Raw genomic sequence first — 23,898 nt, 5'->3', positions numbered from 1 at the left:
GAATGGATGTAACACGAATGGAATGGAACGGAATGGAATGGAATGGAATCAACCCGAATGGAACGGAATGGAATGGAATGGAATGGAATGGAATGGAATGGAATGGAATGGAATGGAATGGAGTCAACCCGAAAGGAATGGAACGGAATGGAATGGAATGGAATGGAATGGAATCAATCCGAATGGAATGGAATGGAATGGAATGGAATGGAGTCAACCTGAAAGGAATGGAATGGAATGGAATGGAATGGAATGGAATGGAATGGAATGGAATCAATCCGAATGGAATGGAATGGAATGGAATGGAATGGAATGGAATCAACCCGAATGGAATGGAATGGAATGGAATGGAAGGGAATCAACCAGAATAGAATATAATGGAATCAACCCGAGTGGAATTGAATGGAATGGAATGGAAATAACCCGAATGGAATGGAATGTAATGGAATGGAATCAACGAGAATGAAATGGAATGGAAAGGAATGGAGTGGAATGGAATTGAATGGAATGGAATCAACCCGAATGGAATGGAATTTAATGGAATGGAATCAAAACGAATGGAATGGAAAGGAATGGAATGGAATGGAATGGAATGGAATGCAATGGAATGGAAAGGAATCAAGCCGAATGGAATGGAATGGAATGGAATCATCCCGAATGGAATGGAATGAAATGGAATGCAATGGAATGGAATGGAATGGAATGGAATAAACCCGAATGGAATGGAATGGAATGGAATCAACCCGAATGGAATGGAATGGAATGCAATTGAACGGAATGGAATCAACACGAATGGAATGGAATGGAATGGAATGGAATGGAATAAACCCGAATGGAATGGAATGGAATGGAATCAACACGAATGGAATGTAATGGAATGCAATTGAATGGAATGGAATCAACACGAATGGAATGGAAGGGAATTGAATGGAAAGGAATGGAATGGAATGGAATGGAATGGAATGGAATCAATCCGAATGGAATGGAATGGAATGGAATGGAATGGAATGGAATGGAATGGAATCAACCCGAATGGAATGGAATGGAATGGAATGGAAGGGAATCAACCAGAATAGAATATAATGGAATCAACCCGAGTGGAATTGAATGGAATGGAATGGAAATAACTCGAATGGAATGGAATGTAATGGAATGGAATCAACGAGAATGAAATGGAATGGAATGGAATGGAGTGGAATGGAATTGAATGGAATGGAATCAACCCGAATGGAATGGAATTTAATGGAATGGAATCAAAACGAATGGAATGGAAAGGAATGGAATGGAATGGAATGGAATGGAATGGAATGGAATGGAATGGAAAGGATTCAAGCCGAATGGAAAGGAATGGAATGGAATCATCCCGAATGGAATGGAATGGAATGAAATGGAATGCAATGGAATGGAATGGAATGGAATGGAATAAACCCGAATGGAATGGAATGGAATGGAATCAACCCGAATGGAATGGAATGGAATGCAATTGAATGGAATGGAATCAACACGAATGGAATGGAATGGAATGGAATGGAATGGAATGGAATAAACCCGAATGGAATGGAATGGAATGGAATCAACACGAATGGAATGGAATGGAATGCAATTGAAAGGAATGGAATCAACACGAATGGAATGGAAGGGAATTGAATGGAATGGAATGGAATGGAATCAACCCGAATGGAGTGGAATGGAATGGAATGGAATCAACCCGAATGCAATGGAATGGAATGGAATAGAATGAAATGGAATAGAATGGAATAGAATCACACCGAAAGGAATGGAATGGAATGTCATGGAATGGAATGGAATGGAATGTAATGAACCCGAATGGAATGGAATGGCATGGAATGGAATGGAATGGAATGGAATGGAATCAACCCAAATGGAATGGAATACAATGGAATGGAATGGAATGGAATCAACACGAATGGCATGGAATGGAATGGAATGGAATGGAATGGAATCAACCCGATTGGAATGGAATGGAATGGAATGGAATGGAATGGAATGGAATGGAATGGAGTTAAGCCAAATGGAATGGAATGGAATGGAGTGGAAGGGAATGGAATGGAATGGAATCAACACGAATGGAATGGAATGCAATGGAATGGAATGGAATGGAATGGAATAGAATCACCCGAAAGGAATGGAGTGGAATGGAATGGAACGGAATGGAATGGAATAGAATGACTTGGAATCAACCCGAATGGAATGGAATGGAATGGAATGGAATGGAATGGATTGGAGTCAACCTGTAAGGAATGGAATGGAATGGAATGGAATGGAATGGAATGGAATGGAGTCAACCTGTAAGGAATGGAATGGAATGGAATGGAATGGAATGGAATGGAATGGAATGGAAACAAATCGAATGGAATGGAATGGAATGGAATGGAATCAACTCGAATGGAATATAATGGTATGGAATGGAATTGAATGGAATGGAATGGAATGGAGTCAACCTGAAAGGAATGGAATGGAATGGAATGGAATGGAATGGAATCAATCCGAAAGGAATGGAATGGAATGGAATGGAATGGAATGGAATGGAATGGAATGGAATTAACACGAATGGAATGGAATGGAATGGAATGGAATCAACCAGAATAGAATATAATGGAATCAACCCGAGTGGAATTGAATGGAATGGAATGGAAATAACCCAAATGGAATGGAATGGAATGGAATGGAATCAACGAGAATGAAATGGAATGGAATGGAATGGAGTGGAATGGAATTGAATGGAATGGAATCAACCCGAATGGAATGGAATTTAATGGAATGGAATCAAAACGAATGGAATGGAATAAAATGGAATGGAATGGAATGGAATGGAATGGAATGGAAAGAATCAAGCCGAATGGAATGGAACGGAATGGAATCATCCCGAATGGAATGGAATGGAATGAAATGGAATGGAATGGAATGGAATAAACCCGAATGGAATGGAATGGAATGGAATGGAATCAACCCGAATGGAATGGAATGGAATGCAATTGAATGGAATGGAATCAACACGAATGGAATGGAATGGAATGGAATGGAATCAACCCGAATGGAATGGAATGGAATAGAATGAAATGGAATAGAATGGAATAGAATCACCCCAAAAGGAATGGAATGGAATGGAATGGAAAGGAATGGAGTCAACCAAAATGGAATGGAATGGCATGGAATGGAATGGAATGGAATGGAATGGAATGAACCCAAATTGAATGGAATGGAATGGAATCAACACGAATGGAATAGAATGCAATGGAATGGAATGGAATGGAATCAAATCGAATGGAATGGAATGGAATGGAGTGGCATGGAAAGGAATGGAATCAACCCGATTGGAATGCAATGGAATGGAATGGAATGGAATGGAATGGAATGGAATGGAATGGAGTTAACCCAAATGGAATGGAACGGAATGGAATGGAACGGAATGGAATGCAATCAACCCGAATGGAATGGAATGGAATGGAATAGAATCACCCCGAAAGGAATAGAGTGGAATGGAATGGAAACGAATGAAATGGAATGGAATGACTTGGAATCAACTCGAATGGAATGGAATGGCATGGAATGGAATGGATTCAACCTGAATGGAATAGAATGGAATGGAATGGCATGGAATGGAGTGGAATGGAATGGAATGGAATGGAATCAACACGCATGGAATGGAATGGAATGGAATAGAATGGAATGGAATGGCATGGAATGGAATGGAATGGCATGGAATGGAATGGAAGGGAATGGAATGGAATCAACCCAAATGGAATGGAATGGAATGGAACGGAATGCAATGGAATGGAGTCAACCCGAAAGTAATGGAACGGAATGGAAAGGAATGGAATGGAATGGAATGGATTCAATCCGAATGGAATGGAATGGCATGGAATGGAATGGAGTGGAAAGGAATGGAATCATCCCGATTGGAATAGAATGGAATGGAATGGAATGGAATGGAGTTAACCCAAATGGAATGGAACGGAATGGAATGGAACGGAATGGAATGGAATCAACCCGAATGGAATGGAATGGAATGGAATGGAATGGAATGGAATAGAATCACCCCGAAAGGAATAGAGTGGAATGGAATGGAACGGAATGGAATGGAATGGAATGACTTGGAATCAACTCGAATGGAATGGAATGGAATGGAATGGAATGGAATGGAATGGAATGGATTCAACCTGAATGGAATAGAATGGAATGGAATGGCATGGAATGGAGTGCAATGGAATGGAATGGAATCAACCCAAATGGAATGGAATGGAATGGAACGGAATGGAATGGAATGGAATCAACCCGAATGGAATGGAATGGAATGCAATAGAATGGAGTGGAGTGGAATCAACCCGAATGGAATAGAATGAAATGGAATGACATGGAATGGAATGGAATGGAATGGAATGAAATGGAATGGAATCACCCCGAAAGGAATGGAATGGAATGGAATGGAATGGAATCAAACCGAATGGAATGGAATGGAATGCAATGGAATGGAATGGAATGGAATGGAATGGAATGGAATGGAATCAACCCGAATGGAATATAATGGAATCAACCCGAGTGGAATTGAATGGAATGGAATGGAAATAATCCGAATGGAATGGAATGGAATGGAATGGAATCAACGAGAAAGGAATGGAATGGAATGGAATATACTGGAATGGAATTGAATGGAATGGAATCAACCCGAATGGAATGGAGTGGAATGGAATGGAATGGAATCAAAACGAATGGAATGGAATGGAATGGAAATGAATGGAATGGAATCAAGCCGAATGGAATGGAATGGAATGGAATCATCCCGCATGGAAAGGAATGGAATCAAATGGAATGGAATGGAATGGAATGGAATAAAACCGAATGGAATGGAATGGAATGGAATTGAATGGAATCAACACGAATGGAATGGAATGGAATGGAATGGAATGGAATGGATTGGAATGCAATGGAGTCAACCTCAAAGGAATGGAATGGAATGGAATGGAATGGAGTCAACCTGTAAGGAATGGAATGGAATGGAATGGAATGGAAACAAATCGAATGGAATGGAATGGAATGGAATGGAATGGAATGGAATGGAATGGAATGGAACAGAAACAACCGGAAAGGAATGCAATGGAATGGAATCTAATGGAATGGAATCAACCCGAATGGAAAGGAATGCAATGGAATCAACAGAATGGAATGGAATGGAATGGAATGGAATGGAATGGAATAGAATGATTTGGAATCAACACGAATGGAATGGAATGGAATGGAATTGAATAGATGTAACACGAATGAAATGGAATGGAATGGGATGGAATCAACCCGAATGGAATGGAATGGAATGCAATTGAATGGAATGGAATCAACACGAATGGAATGGAATGGAATAGAATGAAATGGAATAGAATGGAATAGAATCACCCCGAAAGGAATGGAATGGAATGGAATGGAATGGAGTCAACCCGAATGGAATGGAATGGCATGGAATGGAATGGAATGGAATGGAAAGGAATGGAATCAACCCAAGTGGAATGGAATGGAATGGAATCAACACGAATGGAATGGAATGCAATGGAATGGAATGGAATGGAATCAATCCGAATGGAATGGAATGGCATGGAATGGAGTGGAATGGAAAGGAATGGAATCAACCCGATTGGAATGGAATGGAATGGAATGGAATGGAATGGAATGGAGTTAACCCAAATGGAATGGAACGGAATGGAATGGAACAGAATGGAATGGAATCAATCCGAATGGAATGGAATGGAATGGAATGGAATGGAATGGAATAGAATCACCCCGAAAGGAATAGAGTGGAATGGAATAGAACGGAATGGAATGGAATGGAATGACTTGGAATGAACTCGAATGGAATGGAATGGAATGGAATGGAATGGATTCAACCTGAATGGAATAGAATGGAATGGAATGGCATGGAATGGAGTGGAATGGAATGGAATGGAATCAACCCGAATGGAATGGAATGGAATGGAACGGAATGGAATGGAATGGAATCAACCCGAATGGAATGGAATGGAATGCAATAGAATGGAATGGAATGGCATGGAATGGAATGGAATGGAATGGAATGGAATGGAATGGAATGGAATGGAATCAACCCGAATGGAATGGAATGGAATGGAACGGAATGCAATGGAATGGAGTCAACCCGAAAGGAATGGAATGGAATGGAAAGGAATGGAATGGAATGGAATGGAATCAATCCGAATGGAATGGAATGGCAGGGAACGGATTGGAACGGAATCAACACGAATGGAATGGATTGGAATGGAATGGATGTAACACGAATGGAATGGAATGGAATGGAATGGAATGGAACCAACCCGAATGGAATGGAATGGAATGGAATGGAGTCAACCCGAAAGGAATGGAACGGAATGGAATGGAATGGAATGGAATGGAATCAATCCGAATGGAATGGAATGGAATGGAATGGAATGGAATGGAATGGAATCAACCCGAATGGAATATAATGCAATCAACCCGAGTGGAATTGAATGGAATGGAATGGAATCAACGAGAAAGGAATCGAATTAAATGGAATGGAGTGGAATGGAATTGAATGCAATGGAATCAACACGAATGAATTGGAATGGAATGGAATGGAATCTAAACGAATGGAATGGAATGGAATGGAAAGGAATGGAAAGGAATCAAGCCGAATGGAATGGAATGGAATGGAATCATCCCGAATGGAATGGAATGGAATCAAATGGAATGGAATGGAATGGAATGGAATGGAATCAACCAGAATGGAATGGAATGGAATGCAATTGAATGGAATGGAATCAACCCGAAAGGAGTGGAATGGAATGGAATGGAATCAACCCGAATGGAATGGAATGGAATAGAATGAAATGGAATAGAATGGAATAGAATCACCCCGAAAGGAATGGAATGGAATGGAATTGAATGGAATGCAATGGAATGGAATGAACCCGAATGGAATGTAATGGCATGGAATGGAATGGAATGGAATGGAATGGAATGGAATCAATACGAATGGAATGGAATGGCATGGAATGGATTGGAATGGAATCAACCCGAATGGAATGGATTGGAATGGAATGGATGTAACACGAATGGAATGGAACGGAATGGAATGGAATGGAATCAACCCGAATGGAACGGAATGGAATGGAATGGAATGGAATGGAATGGAATGGAATGGAATGGAATAGAATGGAATCAATCCGAATGGAATGGAATGGAATGGAATGGAATGGAGTCAACCTGAAAGGAATGGAATGGAATGGAATGGAATGGAATGGAATGGAATGGAATGGAATGGAATGGAATGGAATCAATCCGAATGGAATGGAATGGAATGGAATGGAATGGAATGGAATCAACCCGAATGGAATGGAATGGAATGGAATGGAAGGGAATCAACCAGAATAGAATATAATGGAATCAACCCGAGTGGAATTGAATGGAATGGAATGGAAATAACCCGAATGGAATGGAATGTAATGGAATGGAATCAACGAGAATGAAATGGAATGGAATGGAATGGAGTGGAATGGAATTGAATGGAATGGAATCAACCCGAATGGAATGGAATTTAATGGAATGGAATCAAAACGAATGGAATGGAAAGGAATGGAATGGAATGGAATGGAATGGAATGCAATGGAATGGAAAGGAATCAAGCCGAATGGAATGGAATGGAATGGAATCATCCCGAATGGAATGGAATGGAATGAAATGGAATGCAATGGAATGGAATGGAATGGAATGGAATAAACCCGAATGGAATGGAATGGAATGGAATCAACCCGAATGGAATGGAATGGAATGCAATTGAACGGAATGGAATCAACACGAATGGAATGGAATGGAATGGAATGGAATAAACCCGAATGGAATGGAATGGAATGGAATCAACACGAATGGAATGGAATGGAATGCAATTGAATGGAATGGAATCAACACGAATGGAATGGAAGGGAATTGAATGGAAAGGAATGGAATGGAATGGAATGGAATGGAATGGAATGGAATGGAATGGAATCAATCCGAATGGAATGGAATGGAATGGAATGGAATGGAATGGAATGGAATCAACCCGAATGGAATGGAATGGAATGGAATGGAAGGGAATCAACCAGAATAGAATATAATGGAATCAACCCGAGTGGAATTGAATGGAATGGAATGGAAATAACTCGAATGGAATGGAATGTAATGGAATGGAATCAACATGAATGAAATGGAATGGAATGGAATGGAGTGGAATGGAATTGAATGGAATGGAATCAACCCGAATGGAATGGAATTTAATGGAATGGAATCAAAACGAATGGAATGGAAAGGAATGGAATGGAATGGAATGGAATGGAATGGAATGGAAAGGAATCAAGCCGAATGGAAAGGAATGGAATGGAATCATCCCGAATGGAATGGAATGGAATGAAATGGAATGCAATGGAATGGAATGGAATGGAATGGAATAAACCCGAATGGAATGGAATGGAATGCAATTGAATGGAATGGAATCAACACGAATGGAATGGAATGGAATGGAATGGAATGGAATGGAATGGAATAAACCCGAATGGAATGGAATGGAATGGAATCAACACGAATGGAATGGAATGGAATGCAATTGAAAGGAATGGAATCAACACGAATGGAATGGAAGGGAATTGAATGGAATGGAATGGAATGGAATCAACCCGAATGGAGTGGAATGGAATGGAATGGAATGGAATGGAATGGAATCAATCCGAATGGAATGGAATGGAATGGAATGGAATGGAATGGAATGGAATGGAATCAACCCGAATGGAATATAATGCAATCAACCCGAGTGGAATTGAATGGAATGGAATGGAATCAACGAGAAAGGAATCGAATTAAATGGAATGGAGTGGAATGGAATTGAATGCAATGGAATCAACACGAATGAATTGGAATGGAATGGAATGGAATCAAAACGAATGGAATGGAATGGAACGGAAAGGAATGGAAAGGAATCAAGCCGAATGGAATGGAATGGAATGGAATCATCCCGAATGGAATGGAATGGAATCAAATGGAATGGAATGGAATGGAATGGAATGGAATCAACCAGAATGGAATGGAATGGAATGCAATTGAATGGAATGGAATCAACCCGAAAGGAGTGGAATGGAATGGAATGGAATCAACACTAATGGAATGGAATGGAATAGAATGAAATGGAATAGAATGGAATAGAATCACCCCGAAAGGAATGGAATGGAATGGAATTGAATGGAATGCAATGGAATGGAATGAACCCGAATGGAATGTAATGGCATGGAATGGAATGGAATGGAATGGAATGGAATGGAATCAATACGAATGGAATGGAATGGCATGGAATGGATTGGAATGGAATCAACCCGAATGGAATGGATTGGAATGGAATGGATGTAACACGAATGGAATGGAACGGAATGGAATGGAATGGAATCAACCCGAGTGGAACGGAATGGAATGGAATGGAATGGAATGGAATGGAATGGAATGGAATGGAATGGAATGGAATAGAATGGAATCAATCCGAATGGAATGGAATGGAATGGAATGGAATGGAGTCAACCTGAAAGGAATGGAATGGAATGGAATGGAATGGAATGGAATGGAATGGAATGGAATGGAATGGAATCAATCCGAATGGAATGGAATGGAATGGAATGGAATGGAATGGAATGGAATGGAATCAACCCGAATGGAATGGAATGGAATGGAATGGAAGGGAATCAACCAGAATAGAATATAATGGAATCAACCCGAGTGGAATTGAATGGAATGGAATGGAAATAACCCGAATGGAATGGAATGTAATGGAATGGAATCAACGAGAATGAAATGGAATGGAATGGAATGGAGTGGAATGGAATTGAATGGAATGGAATCAACCCGAATGGAATGGAATTTAATGGAATGGAATCAAAACGAATGGAATGGAAAGGAATGGAATGGAATGGAATGGAATGGAATGCAATGGAATGGAAAGGAATCAAGCCGAATGGAATGGAATGGAATGGAATCATCCCGAATGGAATGGAATGGAATGAAATGGAATGCAATGGAATGGAATGGAATGGAATGGAATAAACCCGAATGGAATGGAATGGAATGGAATCAACCCGAATGGAATGGAATGGAATGCAATTGAACGGAATGGAATCAACACGAATGGAATGGAATGGAATGGAATGGAATGGAATGGAATCAACACGAATGGAATGGAATGCAATGGAATGGAATGGAATGGAATGGAATAGAATCACCCGAAAGGAATGGAGTGGAATGGAATGGAACGGAATGGAATGGAATAGAATGACTTGGAATCAACCCGATTGGAATAAAATGGAATGGAATGGAATGGATGTAACACGAATGGAATGGAATGGAATGGAATGGAATGGAATGGAATGGAATGGAATGGATTGGAGTCAACCTGTAAGGAATGGAATGGAATGGAATGGAATGGAATGGAATGGAATGGAGTCAACCTGTAAGGAATGGAATGGAATGGAATGGAATGGAATGGAAACACATCGAATGGAATGGAATGGAATGGAATGGAATCAACTCGAATGGAATATAATGGTATGGAATGGAATGGAATGGAATGGAATGGAATGGAATGGAGTCAACCTGAAAGGAATGGAATGGAATGGAATGGAATGGAATGGAATGGAATGGAATGGAATGGAATCAATCCGAAAGGAATGGAATGGAATGGAATGGAATGGAATGGAATGGAATGGAATGGAATGGAATGGAATCAACACGAATGGAATGGAATGGAATGGAATGGAATCAACCAGAATAGAATATAATGGAATCAACCCGAGTGGAATTGAATGGAATGGAATGGAAATAACCCGAATGGAATGGAATGTAATGGAATGGAATCAACGAGAATGAAATGGAATGGAATGGAATGGAGTGGAATGGAATTGAATGGAATGGAATCAACCCGAATGGAATGGAATTTAATGGAATGGAATCAAAACGAATGGAATGGAATGGAATGGAATGGAATGGAATGGAATGGAATGGAATGGAAAGAATCAAGCCGAATGGAATGGAACGGAATGGAATCTTCCCGAATGGAATGGAATGGAATGAAATGGAATGGAATGGAATAAACCCGAATGGAATGGAATGGAATGGAATCAACCCGAATGGAATGGAGTGGAATGCAATTGAATGGAATGGAATCAACACGAATGGAATGGAATGGAATGGAATGGAATGGAATGGAATCAACCCGAATGGAATGGAATGGAATAGAATGAAATGGAATAGAATGGAATAGAATCACCCCAAAAGGAATGGAATGGAATGGAATGGAAAGGAATGGAGTCAACCAAAATGGAATGGAATGGCATGGAATGGAATGGAATGGAATGGAATGAACCCAAATGGAATGGAATGGAATGGAATCAACACGAATGGAATAGAATGCAATGGAATGGAATGGAATGGAATCAAATCGAATGGAATGGAATGGAATGGAGTGGCATGGAAAGGAATGGAATCAACCCGATTGGAATGGAATGGAATGGAATGGAATGGAATGGAATGGAATGGAATGGAGTTAACCCAAATGGAATTGAACGGAATGGAATGGAACGGAATGGAATGGAATCAACCCGAATGGAATGCAATGGAATGGAATGGAATGGAATAGAATCACCCCGAAAGGAGTAGAGTGGAATGGAATGGAAAGGAATGAAATGGAATGGAATGACTTGGAATCAACTCGAATGGAATGGAATGGCATGGAATGGAATGGATTCAACCTGAATGGAATAGAATGGAATGGAATGGCATGGAATGGAGTGGAATGGAATGGAATGGAATGGAATCAACACGCATGGAATGGAATGGAATGGAATAGAATGGAATGGAATGGCATGGAATGGAATGGAATGGCATGGAATGGAATGGAAGGGAATGGAATGGAATCAACCCAAATGGAATGGAATGGAATGGAACGGAATGCAATGGAATGGAGTCAACCCGAAAGTAATGGAACGGAATGGAAAGGAATGGAATGGAATGGAATGGAATCAATCCGAATGGAATGGAATGGCATGGAATGGAATGGAGTGGAAAGGAATGGAATCATCCCGATTGGAATGGAATGGAATGGAATGGAATGGAATGGAATGGAATGGAATGGAATGGAGTTAACCCAAATGGAATGGAACGGAATGGAATGGAACGGAATGGAATGGAATCAACACGAATGGAATGGAATGGAATGGAATGGAATAGAATCACCCCGAAAGGAATAGAGTGGAATGGAATGGAACGGAATGGAATGGAATGGAATGGAATGGATTCAACCTGAATGGAATAGAATGGAATGGAATGGCATGGAATGGAGTGCAATGGAATGGAATGGAATCAACCCAAATGGAATGGAATGGAATGGAACGGAATGGAATGGAATGGAATCAACCCGAATGGAATGGAATGGAATGCAATAGAATGGAGTGGAGTGGAATCAACCCGAATGGAATAGAATGAAATGGAATGGCATGGAATGGAATGGAATGGAATGGAATGGAATGAAATGGAATGGAATCACCCCGAAAGGAATGGAATGGAATGGAATGGAATGGAATTGAATGGAATCAAACCGAATGAAATGGAATGGAATGCAGTGGAATGGAATGGAATGGAATGGAATGGAATGGAATGGAATGGAATGGAATGGAATCAACCCGAATGGAATATAATGGAATCAACCCGAGTGGAATTGAATGGAATGGAATGGAAATATTCCGAATGGAATGGAATGGAATGGAATGGAATCAACGAGAAAGGAATGGAATGGAATGGAATATACTGGAATGGAATTGAATGGAATGGAATCAATCCGAATCGAATGGAGTGGAATGGAATGGAATGGAATCAAAACGAATGGAATGGAATGGAATGGAAATGAATGGAATGGAATCAAGCCGAATGGAATGGAATGGAATGGAATCATCCCGCATGGAAAGGAATGGAATCAAATGGAATGGAATGGAATGGAATGGAATAAAAGCGAATGGAATGGAATGGAATGGAATTGAATGGAATCAACACGAATGGAATGGAATGGAATGGAATGCAATTGAATGGATTGGAATCAACCCGAATGGAGTGGAATGCAATGGAATGGAATCAACCCGAATGCAATGGAATGGAATGGAATAGAATGAAATGGAATAGAATGGAATAGAATCACCCCGAAAGGAATGGAATGGAATGGAATGGAATGGAATGCAATGGAATGGAATGAACCCGAATGGAATGTAATGGCATGGAATGGAATGGAATGGAATGGAATGGAATGGAATGGAATCAACCCAAATGGAATGGAATATAATGGAATGGAATGGAATTGAATCAATACGAATGGCATGGAATGGAATGGAATGGAATGGAATGGAAAGGAATGGAATCAACCCGATTGGAATGGAATGGAATGGAATGGAATGGAATGGAATGGAATGGAGTTAAGCCAAATGGAATGGAATGGAATGGAATGGAGTGGAAGGGAATGGAATGGAATGGAATCAACCAGAATGGAATGGAATGCAATGGAATGGAATGGAATGGAATGGAATAGAATCACCCGAAATAAATGGAGTGGAATGGAATGGAACGGAATGGAATGGAATAGAATGATTTGGAATCAACCCGAATGGAATGGAAAGGAATGGAATGGAATGGATGTAACACGAATGGAATGGAATGGAATGGAATGGAATGGAATCAACCCGAATGGAATGGAAAGGAATGGAATGGAATGGAATGGAATGGAGTCAACCTGTAAGGAATGGAATGGAATGGAATGGAATGGAATGGAATGGAAACAAATCGAAAGGAATGGAATGGAATGGAATGGAATGGAATGGAATCACCCCGAATGGAATGGAATGGAATGGAATGGAATGGAATGGAATGGAATGGAATCAAACCGATTGGAATGGAATGGAATGCAATGGAATGGAATGGAATGGAATGGAATGGAATGGAATGGAATGGAATCAACCCGAATGGAATATAATGGAATCAACCCGAGTGGAATTGAATGGAATGGAATGGAAATAATCCGAATGGAATGGAATGGAATGGAATGGAATCAACGAGAAAGGAATGGAATGGAATGGAATGGAATGGAATGGAATTGAATGGAATGGAATCAACCCGAATGGAATGGAATGGAATGGAATGGAATCAAAACTAATGGAATGGAATGGAATGGAAATGAATCGAATGGAATCAAGCCGAATGGAATGGATTGGAATGGAATCATCCCGAATGGAAAGGAATGGAATCAAATGGAATGGAATGGAATAGAATGGAATGAAACCGAATGGAATGGAATGGAATGGAATGGAATGGAATGGAATGGAATGGAATGGAATCAACCCGAATGGAATGGAATGGAATGCAATTGAATGGAATGGAATCAACCCGAATAGAGTGGAATGGAATGGAATGGAATCAACCCGAATGCAATGGAATGGAATGGAATAGAATGAAATGGAATAGAATGGAATAGAATCACCCCGAAAGGAATGGAATGGAATGGAATGGAATGGAATGGAATGGAATGGAATGGAATGGAATGGAATGGAATGGAAACAAATCGAAAGGAATGGAATGGAATGGAATGGAATGGAATGGAATCACCCCGAATGGAATGGAATGGAATGGAAAGGAATCAAAACGAATGGAATGGAATGGAATGGAAATGAATCGAATGGAATCAAGCCGAATGGAATGGAATGGAATGGAATCATCCCTAATGGAAAGGAATGGAATCAAATGGAATGGAATGGAATGGAATGGAATGAAACCGAATGGAATGGAATGGAATGGAATGGAATGGAATGGAATGGAATCAATCCGAATGGAATGGAATGGAATGCAATTGAATGGAATGGAATCAACCCGAATAGAGTGGAATGGAATGGAATGGAATCAACCCGAATGCAATGGAATGGAATGGAATAGAATGAAATGGAATAGAATGGAATAGAATCACCCCGAAAGGAATGGAATGGAATGGAATGGAATGGAATGGAATGGAATGGAATGAACCCGAATGGAATGGAATGTCATGGAATGGAATGGAATGGAATGGAATGGAATGGAATGGAATGGAATCAACCCAAATGGAATGGAATATAATGGAATGGAATGGAATCAACACGAATGGCATGGAATGGAATGGAATGGAATGGAATGGAATGGAATGGAATCAGCCCGATTGGAATGGAATGGAATGGAATGGAATGGAATTGAATGGAATGGATTTCAGCCAAATGGAATGGAATGGAATGGAATGGAGTGGAAGGGAATGGAATGGAATGCAATCAACCCGAATGGAATGGAATGCAATTGAATGGAATGGAATGCAATGGAATAGAATCACCCGAAAGGAATGGAGTGCAATGGAATGGAACGGAATGTAATGGAATAGAATGATTTGGAATCAACCCGAATGGAATAGAATGGAATGGAATGGAACGGATGTAACACGAATGGAATGGAATGGAATGAACCCGAATGGAATGGAAAGGAATGGAATGGAATGGATTGGAATGGAGTCAACCTGTAAGGAATGGAATGGAATGGAATGGAATGGAATGGAATGGTATGGAAACAAAACGAATGGAATGGAATGGAATGGAATGGAATGGAATGGAATCAACACGATTGGAATGGAATGGAATGGAATGGATTGGAATGCAATGGAGTCAACCTCAAAGGAATGGAATGGAATGCAATGGAGTCAACCTGTAAGGAATGGAATGGAATGGAATGGAATGGAATGGAAACAAATCGAATGGAATGGAATGGAATGGAATGGAATGGAATGGAACAGAAACAACCGGAAAGGAATGCAATGGAATGGAATCTAATGGAATGGAAACAACCCGAATGGAAAGGAATGCAATGGAATCAACAGAATGGAATGGAATGGAATGGAATGGAATAGAATGATTTGGAATCAACACGAATGGAATGGAATGGAATGGAATGGAATAGATGTAACACGAATGAAATGGAATGGAATGGGATGGAATCAACCCGAATGGAATGGAATGGAATGCAATTGAATGGAATGGAATCAACACGAATGGAATGGAATGGAACAGAATGAAATGGAATAGAATGGAATAGAATCACCCCGAAAGGAATGGAATGGAATGGAATGGAATGGAGTCAACCCGAATGGAATGGAATGGCATGGAATGGAATGGAATGGAATGGAAAGGAATGGAATCAACCCAAGTGGAATGGAATGGAATGGAATCAACACGAATGGAATGGAATGCAATGGAATGGAATGGAATGGAATCAATCCGAATGGAATGGAATGGCATGGAATGGAGTGGAATGGAAAGGAATGGAATCAACCCGATTGGAATGGAATGGAATGGAATGGAATGGAATGGAATGGAGTTAACCCAAATGGAATGGAACGGAATGGAATGGAACGGAATGGAATGGAATCAATCCGAATGGAATGGAATGGAATGGAATGGAATGGAATAGAATCACCCCGAAAGGAATAGAGTGGAATGGAATAGAACGGAATGGAATGGAATGGAATGACTTGGAATGAACTCGAATGGAATGGAATGGAATGAAATGGAATGGATTCAACCTGAATGGAATAGAATGGAATGGAATGGCATGGAATGGAGTGGAATGGAATGGAATGGAATCAACCAGAATGGAATGGAATGGAATGGAACGGAATGGAATGGAATGGAATCAACCCAAATGGAATGGAATGGAATGCAATAGAATGGAATGGAATGGCATGGAATGGAATGGAATGGAATGGAATGGAATGGAATGGAATCAACCCGAATGGAATGGAATGGAATGGAACGGAATGCAATGGAATGGAGTCAACCCGAAAGGAATGGAATGGAATGGAAAGGAATGGAATGGAATGGAATGGAATCAATCCAAATGGAATGGAATGGCAGGGAACGGATTGGAACGGAATCAACCCGAATGGAATAGATTGGAATGGAATGGATGTAACACGAATGGAATGGAATGGAATGGAACCAACCCGAATGGAATGGAATGGAATGGAATGGAGTCAACCCGAAAGGAATGGAACGGAATGGAATGGAATGGAATGGAATGGAATCAATCCGAATGGAATGGAATGGAATGGAATGGAATGGAATGGAATGGAATCAACCAGAATGGAATGGAATGGAATGCAATTGAATGGAATGGAATCAACCCGAATGGAGTGGAATGGAATGGAATGGAATCAACCCGAATGGAATGGAATGGAATAGAATGAAATGGAATAGAATGGAATAGAATCACCCCGAAAGGAATGGAATGGAATGGAATGGAATGGAATGCAATGGAATGGAATGAACCCGAATGGAATGTAATGGCCTGGAATGGAATGGAATGGAATGGAATGGAATGGAATCAACCCAAATGGAATGGAATATAATGGAATGGAATGGAATTGAATCAATACGCATGGCATGGAATAGAATGGAATGGAATGGAATGGAATGGAAAGGAATGGAATCAACCCGATTGGAATGGAATGGAATGGAATGGAATGGAATGGAATGGAATGGAATGGAATGGAGTTAAGCCAAATGGAATGGAATGGAATGGAATGGAGTGGAAGGGAATGGAATGGAATGGAATCAACCCGAATGGAATGGAATGCAATGGAATGGAATGGAATGGAATGGAATAGAATCACCCGAAATAAATGGAGTGGAATGGAATGGAACGGAATGGAATGGAATAGAATGATTTGGAATCAACCCGAATGGAATGGAATGGAATGGAATGGAATGGATGTAACACGAATGGAATGGAATGGAAAGGAATGGAATGGAATCAACCCGAATGGAATGGAAAGGAATGGAATGGAATGGAATGGAATGGAGTCAACCTGTAAGGAATGGAATGGAATGGAATGGAATGGAATGGAATGGAATGGAAACTAATCGAAAGGAATGGAATGGAATGGAATGGAATCACCCCGAATGGAATGGAATGGAATGGAATGGAATGGAATGGAATGGAATCAAACCGAATGGAATGGAATGGAATGCAATGGAATGGAATGGAATGGAATGGAATGGAATGGAGTGGAATGGAATGGAATCAACCCGAATGGAATATAATGGAATCAACCCGAGGGGAATTGAATTGAATGGAATGGAAATAATCCGAATGGAATGGAATGGAATCAACGAGAAAGGAATGGAATGGAATGGAATGGACTGGAATGGAATTGAATGGAATGGAATCAACCCGAATGGAATGGAATGGAATGGAATGGAATCAAAACGAATGGAATGGAATGGAATGGAAATGAATCGAATGGAATCAAGCCGAATGGAATGGAATGGAATGGAATCATCCCGAATGGAAAGGAATGGAATCAAATGGAATGGAATGGAATGGAATGGAATGAAACCGAATGGAATGGAATGGAATGGAATGGAATGGAATGGAATGGTATGGAATCAACCCGAATGGAATGGAATGGAATGCAATTGAATGGAATGGAATCAACCCGAATAGAGTGAAATGGAATGGAATGGAATCAACCCGAATGCAATGGAATGGAATGGAATAGAATGAAATGTAATAGAATGGAATAGAATCACCCCGAAAAGGAATGGAATGGAATGGAATGGAATGGAATGGAATGGAATGGAATGGAATGAACCCGAATGGAATGGAATGTCATGGAATGGAATGGAATGGAATGGAATGGAATCAACCCAAATGGAATGGAATATAATGGAATGGAATGGAATCAACACGAATGGCATGGAATGGAATGGAATGGAATGGAATGGAATGGAATGGAATGGAATGGAATGGAATCAACCCGACTGGAATGGAATGGAATGGAATGGAATGGAATGGAATGGAATGGAATGGATTTCAGCCGAATGGAATGGAATGGAATGGAATGGAGTGGAAGGGAATGGAATGGAATGGAATCAACCCGAATGGAATGGAATGCAATGGAATGGAATGGAATGCAATGGAATAGAATCACCCGAAAGGAATGGAGTGCAATGGAATGGAACGGAATGTAATGGAATAGAATGATTTGGAATCAACCCGAATGGAATAGAATGGAATGGAATGGAACGGATGTAACACGAATGGAATGGAATGGAATGAACCCGAATGGAATGGAAAGGAATGGAATGGAATGGAATGGAATGGAGTCAACCTGTAAGGAATGGAAAGGAATGGAATGGAATGGAATGGAATGGTATGGAAACAAACGAATGGAATGGAATGGAATGGAATGGAATGGAATGGAATGGAATGGAATCAACACGATTGGAATGGAATGGAATGGAATGGAATGGAATGGATTGGAGTGCAATGGAGTCAACCTCAAACGAATGGAATGGAATGGAATGGAGTCAACCTGTAAGGAATGGAATGGAATGGAATGGAATGGAAACAAATCGAATGGAATGGAATGGAATGGAATGCAACAGAAACAACCGGAAAGGAATGCAATGGAATGGAATCTAATGGAATGGAATCAACCCGAATGGAAAGGAATGCAATGGAATCAACAGAATGGAATGGAATGGAATGGAATGGAATGGAATAGAATGATTTGGAATCAACACGAATGGAATGGAATGGAAAGGAATGGAATAGATGTAACACGAATGAAATGGAATGGAATGGGATGGAATCAACCCGAATGGAATGGAATGGAATGCAATTGAATGGAATGGAATCAACACGAATGGAATGGAATGGAATAGAATGAAATGGAATAGAATGGAATAGAATCACCACGAAAGGAATGGAATGGAATGGAATGGAGTCAACCCGAATGGAATGGAATGGCATGGAATGGAATGGAATGGAATGGAAAGGAATGGAATCAACCCAAGTGGAATGGAATGGAATGGAATCAACACGAATGGAATGGAATGCAATGGAATGGAATGGAATGGAATCAATCCGAATGGAATGGAATGGCATGGAATGGAGTGGAATGGAAAGGAATGGAATCAACCCGATTGGAATGGAATGGAATGGAATGGAATGGAATGGAATGGAGTTAACCCAAATGGAATGGAACGGAATGGAATGGAACGGAATGGAATGGAATCAATCCGAATGGAATGGAATGGAATGGAATGGAATGGAATGGAATAGTATCACCCCGAAAGGAATAGAGTGGAATGGAATAGAACGGAATGGAATGGAATGGAATGACTTGGAATGAACTCGAATGGAATGGAATGGAATGGAATGGAATGGATTCAACCTGAATGGAATAGAATGGAATGGAATGGCATGGAATGGAGTGGAATGGAATGGAATGGAATCAACCCGAATGGAATGGAATGGAATGGAATGGAATGGAATGACTTGGAATGAACTCGAATGGAATGGAATGGAATGGAATGGATTCAACCTGAATGGAATAGAATGGAATGGAATGGCATGGTATGGAGTGGAATGGAATGGAATGGAATCAACCCGAATGGAATGGAATGGAATGGAACGGAATGGAATGGATTGGAATCAACCCGAATGCAATGGAATGGAATGCAATAGAATGGAATGGAATGGCATGGAATGGAATGGAATTCAATGGAATGGAGTCAACCCGAAAGGAATGGAATGGAATGGAAAGGAATGGAATGGAATGGAATGGAATCAATCCAAATGGAATGGAATGGCAGGGAACGGATTGGAACGGAATCAACCCGAATGGAATGGATTGGAATGGAATGGATGTAACACGAATGGAATGGAATGGAATGGAATGGAATGGAACCAACCCGAATGGAATGGAATGGAATGGAATGGATTCAACCCGAAAAGAATGGAACGGAATGGAATGGAATGGAATGGAATGGAATCAATCCGAATGGAATGGAAAGGAATGGAATGGAATGGAATGGAATGGAATCAACCCGAATGGAATATAATGCAATCAACCCGAGTGGAATTGAATGGAATGGAATGGAATCAACGAGAAAGGAATCGAATTAAATGGAATGGAGTGGAATGGAATTGAATGCAATGGAATCAACACGAATGAATTGGAATGGAATGGAATGGAATCAAAACGAATGGAATGGAATGGAATGGAAAGGAATGGAAAGGAATCAAGCCGAATGGAATGGAATGGAATGGAATCATCCCGAATGGAATGGAATGGAATCAAATGGAATGGAATGGAATGGAATGGAATGGAGTTAACCCAAATGGAATGGAATGGAATGGAATGGAGTGGAAGGGAATGGAATGGAATGGAATCAACCCGAATGGAATGGAATGGAATAGAATGAAATGGAATAGAATGGAATAGAATCACCCCGAAAGGAATGGAATGGAATGGAATGGAATGGAATGGAATGCAATGGAAAAAACCCGACTGAAATGGAATGCCATGGAATGGAATGGAATGGCATGGAATGCAATCAAAACAAAAGGAATGGAATGTAATGTAATGGAATGGAATGGAATCAACACGAATGGCATGGAATGGAATGGAATGGAATGGAATGGAATCAACCCGATTGGAATGGAATGGAATGGAATGGAATGGAGTTAACCCAAATGGAATGGAATGGAATGGAATGGAGTGGAAGGGAATGGAATGGAATGGAATCAACCCGAATGGAATGGAATGGAAAGGAATGGAATAGAATCACCCCGAAAGGAATTGAGTGGAATGGAATGGAACGGAATGGAATGGAATAGAATGATTTGGAATCAATCCGAATGGAATGGAATGGAATGGAATGGAATGGAATGGATGTAACACGAATGGAATGGTATGGAATGGAATGGAATGGAATGGAATCAACCCGAATGGAATGGAAAGGAATGGAATGGAATGGAATGGAATGGAGTCAACCTGTAAGGAATGGAATGGAAAGGAATGGAATGGAATGGAATGGAAACAAATCGAAAGGAATGGAATGGAATGGAATGGAATCACCCCGAGTGGAATCGAATGGAATGGAATGGAATGGAATGGAATGGAATCAAACCGAATGGAATGGAATGGAATGCAATGGAATGGAATGGAATGGAATGGAATGGAATGGAATGGAATGGAATCAACCCGAATGGAATATAATGGAATCAACCCGAGAGGAATTGAATGGAATGGAATGGAAATAATCCGAATGGAATGGAATGGAATGGAATGGAATCAACGAGAAAGGAATGGAATGGAATGGAATGGACTGGAATGGAATTGAATGGAATGGAATCAACCCGAATGGAATGGAATGGAATGGAATGGAATCAAAACGAATGGAATGGAATGGAATGGAATCCTCCCGAATGGAAAGGAATGGAATCAAATGGAATGGAATGCAATGGAATGGAATAAAACCGAATGGAATGGAATGGAATGGAATGGAATGGAATGGAATGGAATGGAATGGAATGGAATCAACCCGAATGGAATGGAATGGAATGCAATTGAATGGAATGGAATCAACCCGAATAGAGTGGAATGGAATGGAATGGAATCAACCCGAATGCAATGGAATGGAATGGAATAGAATGAAATGGAATAGAATGGAATAGAATCACCCCGAAAGGAATGGAATGGAATGGAATGGAATGGAATGGAATGGAATGGAATGGAATGGAATGGAATGGAATGGAATGAACCCGAATGGAATGGAATGTCATGGAATGGAATGGAATGGAATGGAATGGAATGGAATGGAATCAACCCAAATGGAATGGAATATAATGGAATGGAATGGAATGGAATCAACACGAATGGCATGGAATGGAATGGAATGGAATGGAATGGAATCAACCCGATTGGAATGGAATGGAATGGAATGGAATGGAATGGAATGGAATGGAGTTCAGCCAAATGGAATGGAATGGAATGGAATGGAGTGGAAGGGAGTGGAATGGAATGGAATCAACCCGAATGGAATGGAATGCAATGGAATGGAATGGAATGGAATGGAATAGAATCACCCAAAAGGAATGGAGTGCAATGGAATGGAACGGAATGTAATGGAATAGAATGATTTGGAATCAACCCGAATGGAATAGAATGGAATGGAATGGAACGGATGTAACACGAATGGAATGGAATGGAATGAACCCGAATGGAATGGAAAGGAATGGAATGGAATGGAATGGAATGGAATGGAGTCAACCGGTAAGGAATGGAATGGAATGGAATGGAATGGTATGGAAACAAAACGAATGGAATGGAATGGAATGGAATGGAATGGAATCAACACGATTGGAATGGAATGGAATGGAATGGAATGGATTGGAATGCAATGGAGTCAACCTCAAAGGAATGGAATGGAATGGAATGGAGTCAACCTGTAAGGAATGGAATGGAATGGAATGGAATGGAAACAAATCGAATGGAATGGAATGGAATGGAATGGAATGGAATGGAATGGAATGGAACAGAAACAACCAGAAAGGAATGCAATGGAATGGAATCAAATGGAATGGAATCAACCCGAATGGAAAGGAATGCAATGGAATCAACAGAATGGAATGGAATGGAATGGAATGGAATGGAATAGAATGATTTGGAGTCAACACGAATGGAATGGAATGGAATGGAATGGAATAGATGTAACACGAACGAAATGGAATGGAATGGGATGGAATCAACCCGAATGGAATGGAATGGAATGCAATTGAATGGAATGGAATCAACACGAATGGAATGGAATGGAATAGAATGAAATGGAATAGAATGGAATAGAATCACCCCGAAAGGAATGGAATGGAATGGAATGGAATGGAATGGAATGGAGTCAACCCGAATGGAATGGAATGGCATGGAATGGAATGGAATGGAATGGAATGGAATGG

The sequence above is a fragment of the Pan paniscus genome, chromosome 23 (genome assembly GCF_029289425.2).
Source record: "Pan paniscus chromosome 23, NHGRI_mPanPan1-v2.0_pri, whole genome shotgun sequence".
Classification (NCBI taxonomy): domain Eukaryota; kingdom Metazoa; phylum Chordata; class Mammalia; order Primates; family Hominidae; genus Pan; species Pan paniscus.
This window is presented reverse-complemented; position numbering follows the sequence as displayed.